The following is a 13,433-nucleotide window of genomic DNA, read 5'->3' as shown; positions in this document are numbered from 1 at the left end:
CCACTGGCTTAGGCCAACATCTGATAGACGGCAGAGCTGGGATTCAAATTCAGCCACGACCAAAGGCCTATGACTGTAACGAAAGCAACAGTCTGGGTTGTGATCGATTCCTCTTTGGATGTCTATCACTCAGCACAAAGCTGGCACATGGCAGGCACTTCGTAAAAATTTGTTGGTTGAGATTCCTTTGGTTTGTGGCCATCTTTTAAAAGTACAGCCTTCTCAGGGAGGAGTAATAACTATCAGTTATTCATGCTAAGTGTGAATTAGTTTAATCTGCTTACTCTTAGCTCCTGACTATAACAGAGGGGATCTAATGTCATGACTAAAACCATTTATTGGAGTTGGAGCACCAGGACTTTCAAATTTGTGTCATCCTGGGCAAACTTGTTTAACCTCCTGTGTCTCAATTTTCTCACCTATAAGCTGGATATTATAATACAATTTACCATGTAGAATTGTGTGAGTTAGATGAGTTTATGCTTATAAAGTATTTAGAAGAATGCTTGGTGTATAGAAAGCACACAATAAATACTAATTATTATTATGAACTGCAATGAATGTAGTGAAGGAAAAGATATCAAGTCTATTTGATTTGGTTGTCATTGTAGTTTTGTTTTTGTTTGTTTGTCTTGTTTTTTTTAAAAGAAGAAACAATGTCATTCTTCAGCATGATCTGGGCTGCTGGTATGGGAGACCAGGTCAGATGTATTAAGAGGTCTCTGGGCAAAGGGCTTCTATGATGGTTCAAAAGTGATATAGACAGGGTGTCAAAGATAACACATTTCAAAAAAATATCTTTCAGACCTGCTCTATATCTGGGTCAGGGGAATACAACTTGTGTTTTTCTTCTCCCTCCTAAATCTCTTGGCTTCTGGTTTGAACTCTCATTTGAGCTATAGATCAGCTAGCTGCACTATCAATTAGGAAGGATTTCCTGAGTCGTCCTAAAACTCTGGCTAAAACAAAAATGGGAAGATGCTACCTCAATTCTCAACTTACTTTCAAATGAACAATTTTGTGTTTGGTCAGCTTTTCCAATCCTCTTTTCAGAGCTCGGCTCCCAAACAGGAAAGCCAATGCATACAGATTTCCTTTGTTACCTGAAAATAGAGTTTTCTTATGACAACTTCCGTTAGCCAAAATGGTGTAAAGTGAGGAAACAATCACCATTAATTAATACAGTATTGGGAATTTTTTGAGCATTCCCAGATCCCTAGAACAACCTACCCAATCATACAAAATAACATTAACACATAGTAAAAGCAGGACTCATAGGATAAATACACAGCCTGTATAAAGTAGAAATAATGTTTGTACAGTGCAGTTTCACTAACCAGTGCAAGCTGCCTCCATAATAGCTCACTGCAAACACTGACTGGTTGTTTGTTTTTGTTGTTTTTTTTAATAAAAGCTAACATCCTTTTTTTATTTCTTTGGGTTAGCGAAAACAGGTCATTCATAAAGCAAACTTTTAAACTCTCGTAAAGTAGGGGACACCAGAGTGGAGGGATCTGGCCTAGAAGTTCTGCCATATTCCAGGCGTAAACCAAGGTTCTGTTTCCTTTAAGGTTAAGAAGTTGGATTACGCGGTGAGTTTGTTAAGGAAAAGGCTTCTGGGAGGTCCGGGTTACCTCTGGATGGGTGCTCCTGACAGTGGCAGGGTCCTGTTACTGGTTCCTCCACTTTGCCAGGTGATGTCAGGACTGCCTGTCCTTCATAACAAAATTCTGGTTCAGTAGTTCATCTTAATCAGGGAACCTATTCTCAGATCACAAATAAAACTTGAGTGGAAAATAAATGACAATGAATCTGTATATTCATTTAAATTAATCTAATTCACTGTTGTCCCAACGCCTGCTGCCCAGCCCTGGCCCATCGCACCCTGTGGCCCCAGCACCTCAGGAAGGAACGCAGCTCACTGGTGCTCACTGGCTCTTTTTGGCTTTCGGCCCTCCTGTCTTCAGAATCACCACTACCCTTTATCAAATGCCCACAGTGTGAATTATCTGCAATGGCTTCTGGTTTTCCTCTCTCTCACTCTCTCTCCCTCTCTTTCTTTTTCTATCAGGTAACTAAAGAGAAAGAACTCTATACAATTGACTCAAGAACAGCATGAGTTTGAAGTATAAGGTCCTCTTACATGCAGAATTTTTTCTATTTATTTATTTATTTTGCAGATACAGAGAGGGAGTCAGAGAGAGGGACAAATAGGGACAGACAGACAGGAAAGGAGAGAGATGAAAAGCATCAACTCTTTGTTGCAGCACCTTAGTTCTTCTCTTTTTTTCAATAAATACTGTAAATGTATGTTCTCTTTCTTATGATTTTGTTAATATTATTTTCTTTTATCTAGTTCACTTTATTGTAAGAATACAGTATATGTATTATTACATATAACATAATCAACAGTTTATGTTATTGTTAAGGCTCTGGTCTGCGGTCAGCTACTGGTTACATTTTGGGGGCATCAAAAGTCATATGTGGCTTTTCTACCGCACAGGTGTCAATGCCTCTAAACCCCGTGTTGTTCAAGGGTCAGTTTTACCTGCTTTAGAAGCTCCATTTCTACCCACCTACTTTTCTATAGTTTAGGTTAGGGCATATTATTATTTTTTTTTTTTTGTCTTTTTTTTTTTTAAGCTGGAAACAGGGAGAGACAGTCAGACAGACTCCCGCATGCGCCCGACCGGGATCCACCCGGCACGCCCACCAGGGGCGACGCTCTGCCCACCAGGGGGTGATGCTCTGCCCCTCCGGGTCCTCGCTCAGCCGTGACCAGAGCCACTCTAGCGCCTGGGGCAGAGGCCAAGGAGCCATCCCCAGCGCCCAGGCCATCCTTGCTCCAATGGAGCCTTGGCTGCAGGAGGGGAAGAGAGAGACAGAGAGGAAGGAGGGGGGGGTGGAGAAGCAGATGGGCACTTCTCCTATGTGCCCTGGCCGGGAATCGAACCCGGGTCCCCCGCACACCAGGCCAATGCTCTACCACTGAGCCAACCAGCCAGGGCCGGGCATATTATTTCTTTATTTCTGTCCCTCAGTAGTTGGCTTCATGGAGCAAACAATAAATCAACTTTCGACTGTGCACTTTAAGTATAATTGTCTAAGATGCAATTCGTTAGGATGGTTGCCCTCAGCTCATGGCAATAGGAAACAAATGTAGTCCATCCTAACAAAGACAGATGGAGGTTGAACTTTCTAGACTCTGGCTACCTTCCTAGGCTTGTGCCATACTGCCCTCACACATTCAGAGGCGAGAGTGGAGGCTGGAGTATTGATTTGCCCTTTAAAACTTTCCACATACTGCCGGAGTGCTTCTCTGACCACCGTGAGCCCAGAATCACTCAGGAGCGAGCAAGACCATGTTTCAGAAGCCTGTACTGACAGAGCAGGTCAGTAATGGGCACTTGCCCAGCTGTAGTATAATTCATTTTTCTTACTTTAAATAGAGTAGTTAGTACAACCTAACCTTACAGAGTACTTTTAGAACTTGCAAAGTACTTTCATAAACATAAGCTCAATGTTGCTAAGAGTTGTGGACACTGTCCTGGCAAGTAAATAAATAAGGTTCAGGAGTGCTGCCCTCAAGCATGATTTCAGTATCAAAATGAAGTAATTCATAATATTTTAAGAATTCTCTACTTTAGTACAAAGTCATTTTTTAAGTGTAAATATTGGGAGCTGTTATTCAGGGAAACTTTCTATAACATACATTTTTGAGATTTAGTCTTATTCTAATAGTTACAGGGGAAACAATATCATACCTACTGGTTATGCATTTTTGGACCCCCTTTTAACTAGGTTGGAAGAAAAGTTTCAAAATCATTTGCCTAGTTAAGTACTTGACTCCTTTTGCATCAGCAGGCTCAGTCTTCTATCAAGTATTCTTTTTTTTTTTTTCTTTTTTTTTACAGGGACAGAGAGAGAGTCAGAGAGAGGGATAGACAGGGACAGACAGACAGGAACAGAGACAGATGAGAAGCATCAATCATCAGTTTTTCGTTGTGATACCTTAGTTGTTCATTGATTGCTTTCTCATATGTGCCTTCACCGCGAGCCTTCAGCAGACCGAGTAACCCCTTGCTCGAGCCAGCGACCTTGGGTCCAAGCTGGTGAGCTTTTGCTCAAACCAGATGAGCTTGCGCTCAAGCTGGCAACCTTGGGGTCTCGAACCTGGGTCCTCGGCATCCCAGTCCAACGCTCTATCCACTGCGCCACCGCCTGGTCAGGCTAGCTCTTTGTTTTTAACAGAATAAACTCTTCTCACAACTCTGTCAAGTGCTGAGGAACAAGTTACAAGTTTTCCATGTAATAATAACAACAATAATCATAATATTTGATATTGTTATATGTATATAGACACATATTACTACATATATTGTTTATTTATTTTTCTTCAATGTCTAACACAGAACACAATAATTAATATTTTTGAGTTAATAAACTAAAGACATGTGATTTGATTTAAAGCCTAAAAAAACCCTTAGCACAGAAAGGATCTTTTTGATCTAAATCTTGGAGGCCTCCCAGTAAATGGCCCATGGAGCATAATTTTTAGGATGAGGATCCTACTCCTCAATTTCTCCCTTTCACATCAATGTAAGAACTGTCCTACGAACAACTACTGTGTGCTGGCCATGGTGAGCACTGAGATATGAAAATGGTTTCAGTAAGCTCTCGTCCTTAACAAATCATTCTTGGGAACTCAAACATAATGCGGAAATGAAGGTGAGCCTAATGGTAGAGACTGTATTTTATTGTCTTTTCATCTCCAGAGTCATGGCGCACGGGCAGCCACACAGGCAGTATGAACAAAGACGAGAGAGAGTAAAGGAAGAGGTCAGGGTGGTTCCCTTTGAGAAACTGCAGATGATGTGAACCAGTGCTAGTTGGTAAGAGCAGGATTTCTATTTGTAACAATATTCTTCCACCACGGAGGACAAGAAGCCCAGTCCTGTTCTATGTAGCTTTCCAGAAGAGGTCATTTCTCCCCACTCTATTTCTCCCAACTTACGTGGTTTTTGACTTTGGACAAAGGCACAGTGAGAAATGTGAGAGACAGGACAGATGAGAAATCTGAACGGCACTGCTCAGTGGCTTGTCCAGGATCACCCGAGCAACTGAGTTCTCCATCTTGCCTGCTTCACTCTGGTGGGCGCCCACAGAAATTCTTAATTGACGTTTAGGACTGTTGCCAAAGTCCAAATATAATATATCTCAGCAATTACAGACTGAGCTCACAAAGACTATATTGGTTCAAGTTGTTAGAATATAAAAAATCACTTTCCCTAAAATTGTTTCTAGTCCTACCCCCCCCCCCAAATAATCCTACTGCTGCTACCAGGCTTGCTTTCAAATGCACCAAAGCATTTTTTGAACATTACTTAGAACATCCTGCCACTCTATTTCATAACACGCATGAAGGTAACATTTTTAAAGGAAAGAACAACTTCACTAACAACACAGCTATGAAGAAGAGATATTCCACCTTCTAATAAAATAGTAATGCTGCAAGCTCAGCTGCTCATAAAACATTTATAACCGTCAGCCAGTAAAGTGCGGAAACAAGAGATTTAAATGTTGCTGCTTGATGAAGTGGGGGAACGCTTGGTGTAAATATCACACAGAAGGCATGTGGGCTGCCGTGGGGTGCAGGGAAACAGGCCCCTGCGGCTGCAGGTGTCTATTTTGTAGTTAACCAAGAGTTGGTCGCCTTCTGACACTTTTCTCCGGCAACCCAGATTAGAGACATGAAGTGGGGTAGGTGGGGAGGGAGGAAATTAAGCTGGGAAGAGTGTCTTTGCCAATCGGTGTTACAACCTCACTAAAAGAATGTATTTTACATACCAGCAAGAGTGGTGCAACCGGAGGCGTACCATGCTTCACCGTGCCAGCCCTGGGAATACTGCTGCATAGTATTCCCACCGCTGAGGAAGACGGGGAGGGAGGAGGAGTCCTGCGCCAAGTTATGGAGGCAACTGCGCAGACTCCGTGTGTCTGAGTGAGTGTTGGGGGGAGAGCGAGAGCTACAGAAAGTGCTGAGTTGTTTCCTTTTGCTTCTCACGTGGGACTGCAGCTGGGCGTGCGTTAACATTAACAATCCCTATTAAAAAACAAACTCGTTCACGTATGCTTTCAATCTGGGGATTCAGAAAATTATCAGCTATACTCAATATTCACCATGTCCTCAATTCTTTACTTCGGAATTCTTATGTTATATCTATCTCCGGAAACTTGAATCTACCCTTTTTTTGTTTCATGTTTTTAATCTGTTCTGTGTTCTGAGTGAACTGCCAGCATGCCTTCCAATTCATTAATTGGCTTTGTCCATCTAGAGTAGTTTTTATTTTTTCTCATTATAGTAACGATGGTTTTTATTCCCAGGATTTTCTCCTGGTTGTCTTTCATATCCACATGCTTTTGTTTCATAATTCTTTCCTATAATTTATTATTTTGGGAGTTACTTTTTCCTTTAGCTCGTTGGAAGTTTTTACATGGTTTTCAGATAGCCAAATTATTTCTAGTCTTTCAAGAACAAATTCATAATTTGTTGAATATTTTGGCTAACATTTATGACATAAGTTTCTTCTCTGTGTTTTATACTTTTTTATTTAATTTAATTTAATTTATTAGGGTGACATTGATTAATAACAATTATACAGGTTTCTGGTCACAATTCTGTAACACATCATCTTGCAGGGGTCCCCAAACTTTTTACACAGGGGGCCAGTTCACTGTCCCTCAGACCATTGGGGGGCTGCCACATACAGTGCTCCTCTCACTGACCACCAGTGAAAGAGGTGCCCTTTCTGTAAGTGCGGCGGGAGCTGTATAAATGGTTTCAGGTGGCCACATGAGGCCCGCGGGGCGTAGTTTGGGGATGCCTGAATGCATTGTGTGTCCACCGCCCCAAGTCAAGTCTCCCTCAACACCATCTATCCCTCTACCTCTGCCTCTCCTACCCTCTTTACCTCCTGCAATCCCTACTCTGTTGTCTGTATTTTAAGATTTTAACCACCATATTATCTTGAGTAGAAATTTCGTTTCATTGGTGTTTTTTCTCTTCTTTTCTTACTCACCTCCCCGTGCCTGGGAAATTATTGTTGTCCTCATTTGGCAGAGGTCCTTATTTGGAACCAAGCTGCACAGGGGGCAGTTTGAGTGTCTGGTCCAGGTGAGTTTTACTGATCCCACCTCTCAGCCAGCATATGCTTCTTGGCATAGGCTCTGGCTGGGGGACACCTGCTTCTCTCTCCTGCCACCCCATGAGATATCTTTAGCTTGTTTTATGCCCTATTCTTAGGAAAAGCGCCTTGCCTTGGCCCTCTGTGTCACACAGCCAGCCCAGCTCCATGCTGGAAGACATTGGGGTCTGTTCCCATTGAGCACAGGGACCTTCCAGCAGCTACAGCCTATTCTAGTGCCCAGGACACTGGAACCTCCACCGTCCCTCATGGTTTTATTTCTAGATCACACAGATGTTCTCTTGATTTTGAGGGTGGTGATGTATTTTTAGTTTTTAAAATATTTTATTATTTTGTTCTCTACATGAAAGAAAAGGGGTGTGAATTTTCCCCTCCCTCGCTAGACTTTAAATTCCTTGATGATAGAGACATATCTTATTTGACCTCATATCCTTACCAAATAATACATACTTTGGAATGCTTGATGAATGAAGGGATGGACAAATGAAAGAATACAGGTAGAATTTCTTTTTTTAATTGGAATCCTTTTGTCTTTCCTCACTCCCCACTCTGAGGATTTCTCTCAGAGGTCAGGCAATTACTTGCTCTCCCCAAAATCAGTGATTAGTCAAATCAGCTTAGAAATGGCTTGTTTCTTTCTGGTGCTTCTCTTGATCACTTATTTAAAAGTGTTTGAATTGTTATTGTTTAATTTTTAAAGCAATTATAGCCTGTTAAGAAGATAAACAATGCAGACTGTATTGCAATTGAGTTAAGCACAACATTATTTCTTATTAAAAATCAACAGCATAGTTGTAGAAAATTTAGTCGGCCTGACCTGTGGTGGCGCAGTCGGAATAAGCGTCGACCTGAAACACTGAGGTCGCCAGTTCGAAACCTTGGGCTTGCCCAGTCAAGGCACATATGGGAGTCAAAGCTTCCTGCTCCTCCCCCTTCTCTCTCTCTCTCACTCCTCTCTCTCTAAAAAAATAAATAAATAATAAATAAATAAATAAATAAATAAATAAAAACTAAATAAATAAATAAAATATTTTAAAAAAAATTTAGTCACTACAGATAAACAAACTTAAGGGCTAAAACCATTCAGAACTGCTCGTTGTTTCCATTTTCGGGTATGGCTGTCTATCTTTTCTCTCTGGCTCTAATTCACCCACCCTCGATTCCTCTGGAATCACCCTGGTTCCCCAGTCATCCTACTGTTCTCATAGCGAATGTGGACGTTCTCCTTCAGTGCCAGTGTGGCCCTCAAACATAGGCTTCAGCCACAGGAACTGAAAATATGGCTACACTGCAGGATTTTTATAATTTCAAGTTTTATTGTGAGGCAGAAGTTAGGAGGTAAGCAGATAGATTCTAACTTACCTGGAAATTTAGAAATGTTTTGCTGAATTCATTGCTGAAGCAATAGATTGTGATGAACATAAAGATGAATAAACTATTTCTCAGAGGACAGACATTTACTACTTGCCTTGGCCGGAGGTGGGGGATGGAAAACATAGGCTTTGTTTTCTTTTAGGGTCTCTGCTTTCCTGTTCCTCTGTTGCTTCCCCTCTCTATTAGGACTGCCTTGATCTACCTCATATTTAGTCAAACTTTTCCCATAGGACAGGAGTGACCAAGCTTTGGTTGGCTTAGTGGTAGACTGTCAGTCCGGCAGTGTGTAGAAGTCCCAGGTTCAATTACTGGTCAGTGCACACAGGAGAAGCAATCATCTACTTCTCCATTCCTGCCCCTCCCCCCTCTCTTTTCTCCTCCCACAGCCATGGCTCAATTGGTTTGAGCAAGTTGGCCCTGAGGGCTGAAAATGGCTCCATGCCCTCACCTCAGGTGCTAAAATAGCTTGGTTGCCAAGCAAAAAGAACTGGAATGGCCATGTTCAACTGAAAGGATGCCATTTAAACCCAGGTTCTTTTATCCATGGAAATGGTGAAGAGCCTCTGGGTGACTTCTCAGGAACAAGAGAAAAATAAAATCAAGAACCCCAAATCCAAGTCCCCGGTGCTTGTCAAATGTCTGTAAGAAGCAGTAGCAATTCCCTTCCATCAGGACAGTACGGTTACAGTGGGCCCACAGCAGCCTCCGTTCCCAGCAGGATGTTGGGGAGGGCAAGGAGGAAGAGATGAAGCAGGAATTCTAGGACAGAAGTAGAAGGAGGAATTCAGGACAACTTAATGGTACACGTGGCTAAAAAAAAGAAAGGAGTGAATAGGTAATCATGCTCTACACTCCAAGACTAGATTACTCTTAACCATCTGTCCAGAGCCATGCAACAAGTAGAAATGACAAATTCAGATTTTAAAATGCAAAAATAAATTCTTGTGGTGGGGAAGAGGTATACACAAAGCTAAAACTGGCCCTGGCTGGTTGGTTCAGCGGTAGAGCATCAGCCCGGCGTGTAGAAGTCCGGGGTTCTATTCCTGGTCAGGGCACACAAGAGAAGCGTCCATCTACTTCTCCACTCTTCCCCCTCTCCTTTTTCTCAATCTGTCTCTTCCCCTCCCACAGCCAAGGCTCCACTAGAGCAAAGTTGGCCCGGGTGCTGAGGATGGCTCCATGGCCTCCGCCTCAGGTGCTAGAATGGCTCCAGCTGCAATGGAGCAAAGACCAAGATGGGTGGAACATTGCCCCCCCGTGGGAATGACAAGTGAATCCCAGTTGGGAGCATGTGGGGGTCTGACTGCCTCCCAGCTTCTAGCTTCAGAAAAAATACAAAAAAAAAACCCCAAAAAACCCACACACCATCTAGTTCTGAGAAAGTTCCAGGAAAGTGGTAAAACTAAATTAAGAATTTAAATAGTCTGCAAGTCAGAGAGTAAAAAGAGAACATGTTCAGGTTCCTGAAGAAAAAAGGTCTGGGAAAGGTTAAAGGTTGTGAACTGAAGTGTGAATAAAAAGCAATAGAGTTCTTGCTGAGAAGACTCAGGAAAGACAAAGAGTTTATAATAATGTCAAGAGAACCAATGGAAGAGCAATTAGAATAAGGGAAATGTTAACCTCTTTCCAATTCAGAACTATGTTTATATTTCCCAGGGATTAGCAGCTACTCATTCATCTCAATGCCAACATGTGTTTGAAACAGGGAGGCTTTTATTGGGGTTATTCTGTGTTAAGAGCTATTTTGATCACTTAAGGTGTGACCGAAAAGCAAACCAACAAAAGTTCTTGTGTTCAAAGAACTGAAAATCTAGTTGAAATGCCACAAACTGGGGTGGCATACAATCATAGCGTAGTGTTTGTTACTGGTGTAAATGACAGAGAACATGAGGATTAAGAGAAGACAGTGTCTAATGACCAGGGTAGGCCTGGCAAAGGAGTGGTATTTGATTTGAATAAAAATAAAAAGAGAGGAGAAGAGGGCATATATCAGTCTAGTCTGGAAGAGATATAAAAGAATTCCTAACTTTAAAGACTACAGAGCAAATGATTATCTGAAAGATCAGTCTATGACTTATGAAATTCAAAGAGCCAAATGTTTCATCGACACAGAAACAGCATAACTACATATGCCTATTCCAGATGATGGTGCCTCTCAAGTTTATGAATGTGCCGGTATTTACTCACGCAAACCTCTTTCTCAATGGTCCACCGTTGTTCTCATTCCTTACTGTTTCCCTCATGGGGAGAGCAAAGCAGCACTCCTTCAACACTGTCCTGCTATGTTCTCTGAAAATGCCATAAGACAAAAACAAAACTTGTCTAAGAAGTAGATGGTGAACAACTAGCTTCTCAAATCCTGAGATGAGATTTGATAGTTCAGCCCACAGTGTCCAGTAGGACAATGAAGAGTAAGAAGGAAGGATGCGATAAAGATGAGGAACGCCTTACAGCTGTAAACCTCTGTGTGTGTTTAGCGCGGGTGGGGTGGTGTCTGGGATAGGTGATAATCACCACAGTGAAAGGTGGCGATTCTTCCCTGAAGGAGAGCACGGGCAAAGCTGGGGAGGAACGTCCCATTTCTCTGACAATTACTAGAGACTTCTTCCAGTTAAAAAGAAGGAAGTAAGCACACTTAGTTTATACCTACCATTGGACACCCCTTCCAAGTAGAATAAGTCTTAAAGTTTTCCTTAAATGTAATCTTTTTTTTTTCTTAGTGTTCTTTTTTACCCTAGTAATTTTCAAACCTCTGGGCACTTTTGTTGTGGGTGTTGTTGGCCTTTTCTCCACCCTTCCCTTATAAGGAATGCCACAGTTTCCAAAATGAAGCCTCACGGGAAACTCTGACATATAGAAGAGATGGCAATGGAGCAATTCTACCCGGCATGCAATGCAGGACTAGCTCTCGGCCTGCTCAGTCTCCACACCATCCCCGGGGGTCCTTGGGGGCACTTTCACTGGTTTTAACCATTCACCTGGGTGCCCAGTCACCAGGCTGCCCAGAGACCTCTGCTTCAGAGCTAAGAGTCCCAGAAGTGCAAGCGTGGTTCCTGATCTTCACCAATATGCACCTCAGTCCTCCACACCCTGCCCCTGTAATTGATAGAGGATGCGACCAGGTCAATCAGATAAAGCAGTCCATGGTAACATATTAGCTTGCCAATGTGTTACTTCCCTGAGATGATATAATGTTTAATCTGGCTTAAATGGTCACCGGCTAGGCCCTGTGGCTCTAAGTAGAGGCCAGAGAGGATGTACTTTTGCCAGGGGAGAGGGTGGGGGTGTCTAGGTTAATGCCACTGGCCCCATCTTGCAGGTGCCTTGGACTCTGTCCAGAAGGACTCCAAGATGTTTCTAAGGTCTTGATGTCTTCCTCCTGATATGAAAGTCTGAACATTTAAATGTTACATGGATGATTACATTAATGATTTTTCCTTATAAAATACTTATAAGACTTACAGATAAAGGTTTGTAAGACTAAAGGAATGCTTATAAGATTTTGAAAGTGCAAAACCCTACATTAAAAAAATGAACACCTGACAAATGGAGAGAGAGTAAGGGGGAGAGAGAGAGAGAGAGAGAGAGAGAGAGAGAGAGAGAGAATTTCTTTTCTAATCCTACCTGTAATGCACTACATTGAGAGTATTTTTGAAAAACAAAATGTTAATTCAGACAGGTGTCAAAGTGACTTTTTAAAGTTTTAATAATATACAATGAAATTATTAAAGCATGTATGAAAACATGCAAACAGAAATCTCAGCTTCAAAGTTTACCCTGGTGTCTTTAAAACACTTTTCTATTTTGGGAGATTTCCCTTAATATTGGTTTGACTAAGAATTTGACATCTTATGTGGACCAGCCATCCAGGAGGTGCTTACTCACTTATCTTATGAACAGCCATGGGCCAAGATGCTCTGGTGTTAGCCTCTAACTCCCTCCACAGAAAAAAATACTCACAATAATTAATACCTTCATAATCTCAAACAGCTCTGAGACAATCTAGTCTCATCTAAGGTAAAACAGAAATGGGAGCTATAGACATCAGGTCTCTCATAGACCGATGGTGGGATCTCAAGGAAGACAAAGAGAACCCGGCCTTCATCTCTGCAATAGGGTTACATACGACTCACAACATTTATGAAGGACAGCTAGTAAAGGCAGTTCTGAGAAAGAAGTAAACACTCAAGCCATAACCTTGTTTAGTTTTAACCTGCATTCACGGTGGCCAAGTAAGGTACCTTTTTGTTTATTAGATTTTGAAATGCCAAGTTGAAAGGATCGTAAATCTATGCCAGTGTCAGCATGACAAAGTATAGCTACAGAAACAACCTTCCGAGTTGCATGAGGACAGATTGAACATGAAAAAGAGTTTGTATTTACTGTTTCAACAGCCACAACTACCTGTAATTATTTCCTCAGTGGGACTGCATAAAACCGGAATCCCATTTAATCTTCTACCAAACAATTTCTATATTTCATGTCATAGATTAGAATGAAAATGGAGATAGTTCATCAACACTGATCTGTGATATAAAAAAGAACAGCGAAGCCGAGGGTATGAGAGTGCATAAAAATGTTTTGTGTTCTGACCAGTACATTGCTTTAAAAAAATTTTACAGTCAGGCCCAATTGTTCATTCTCTCCATGCAGAAGATACTCACATATTCATTTTTAAAAGGGCAAATCAACCATAATTCAGTTTATAAACTATGAAGCTGGTTGCGAATGTCTGGATGAATATTCATTAGAATCTCTTAATCTGCCATCGACTGTGATTCATTAGGCATATGTAAATATCACTCACTTTAATTGCCCCTAAACTGACTTAACATAATATTGTCATTAGCAAAT

The sequence above is a fragment of the Saccopteryx bilineata genome, chromosome 12 (assembly GCF_036850765.1).
Source record: "Saccopteryx bilineata isolate mSacBil1 chromosome 12, mSacBil1_pri_phased_curated, whole genome shotgun sequence".
Taxonomy (NCBI): domain Eukaryota; kingdom Metazoa; phylum Chordata; class Mammalia; order Chiroptera; family Emballonuridae; genus Saccopteryx; species Saccopteryx bilineata.
Note: the sequence above shows the minus strand (reverse complement) of the source record.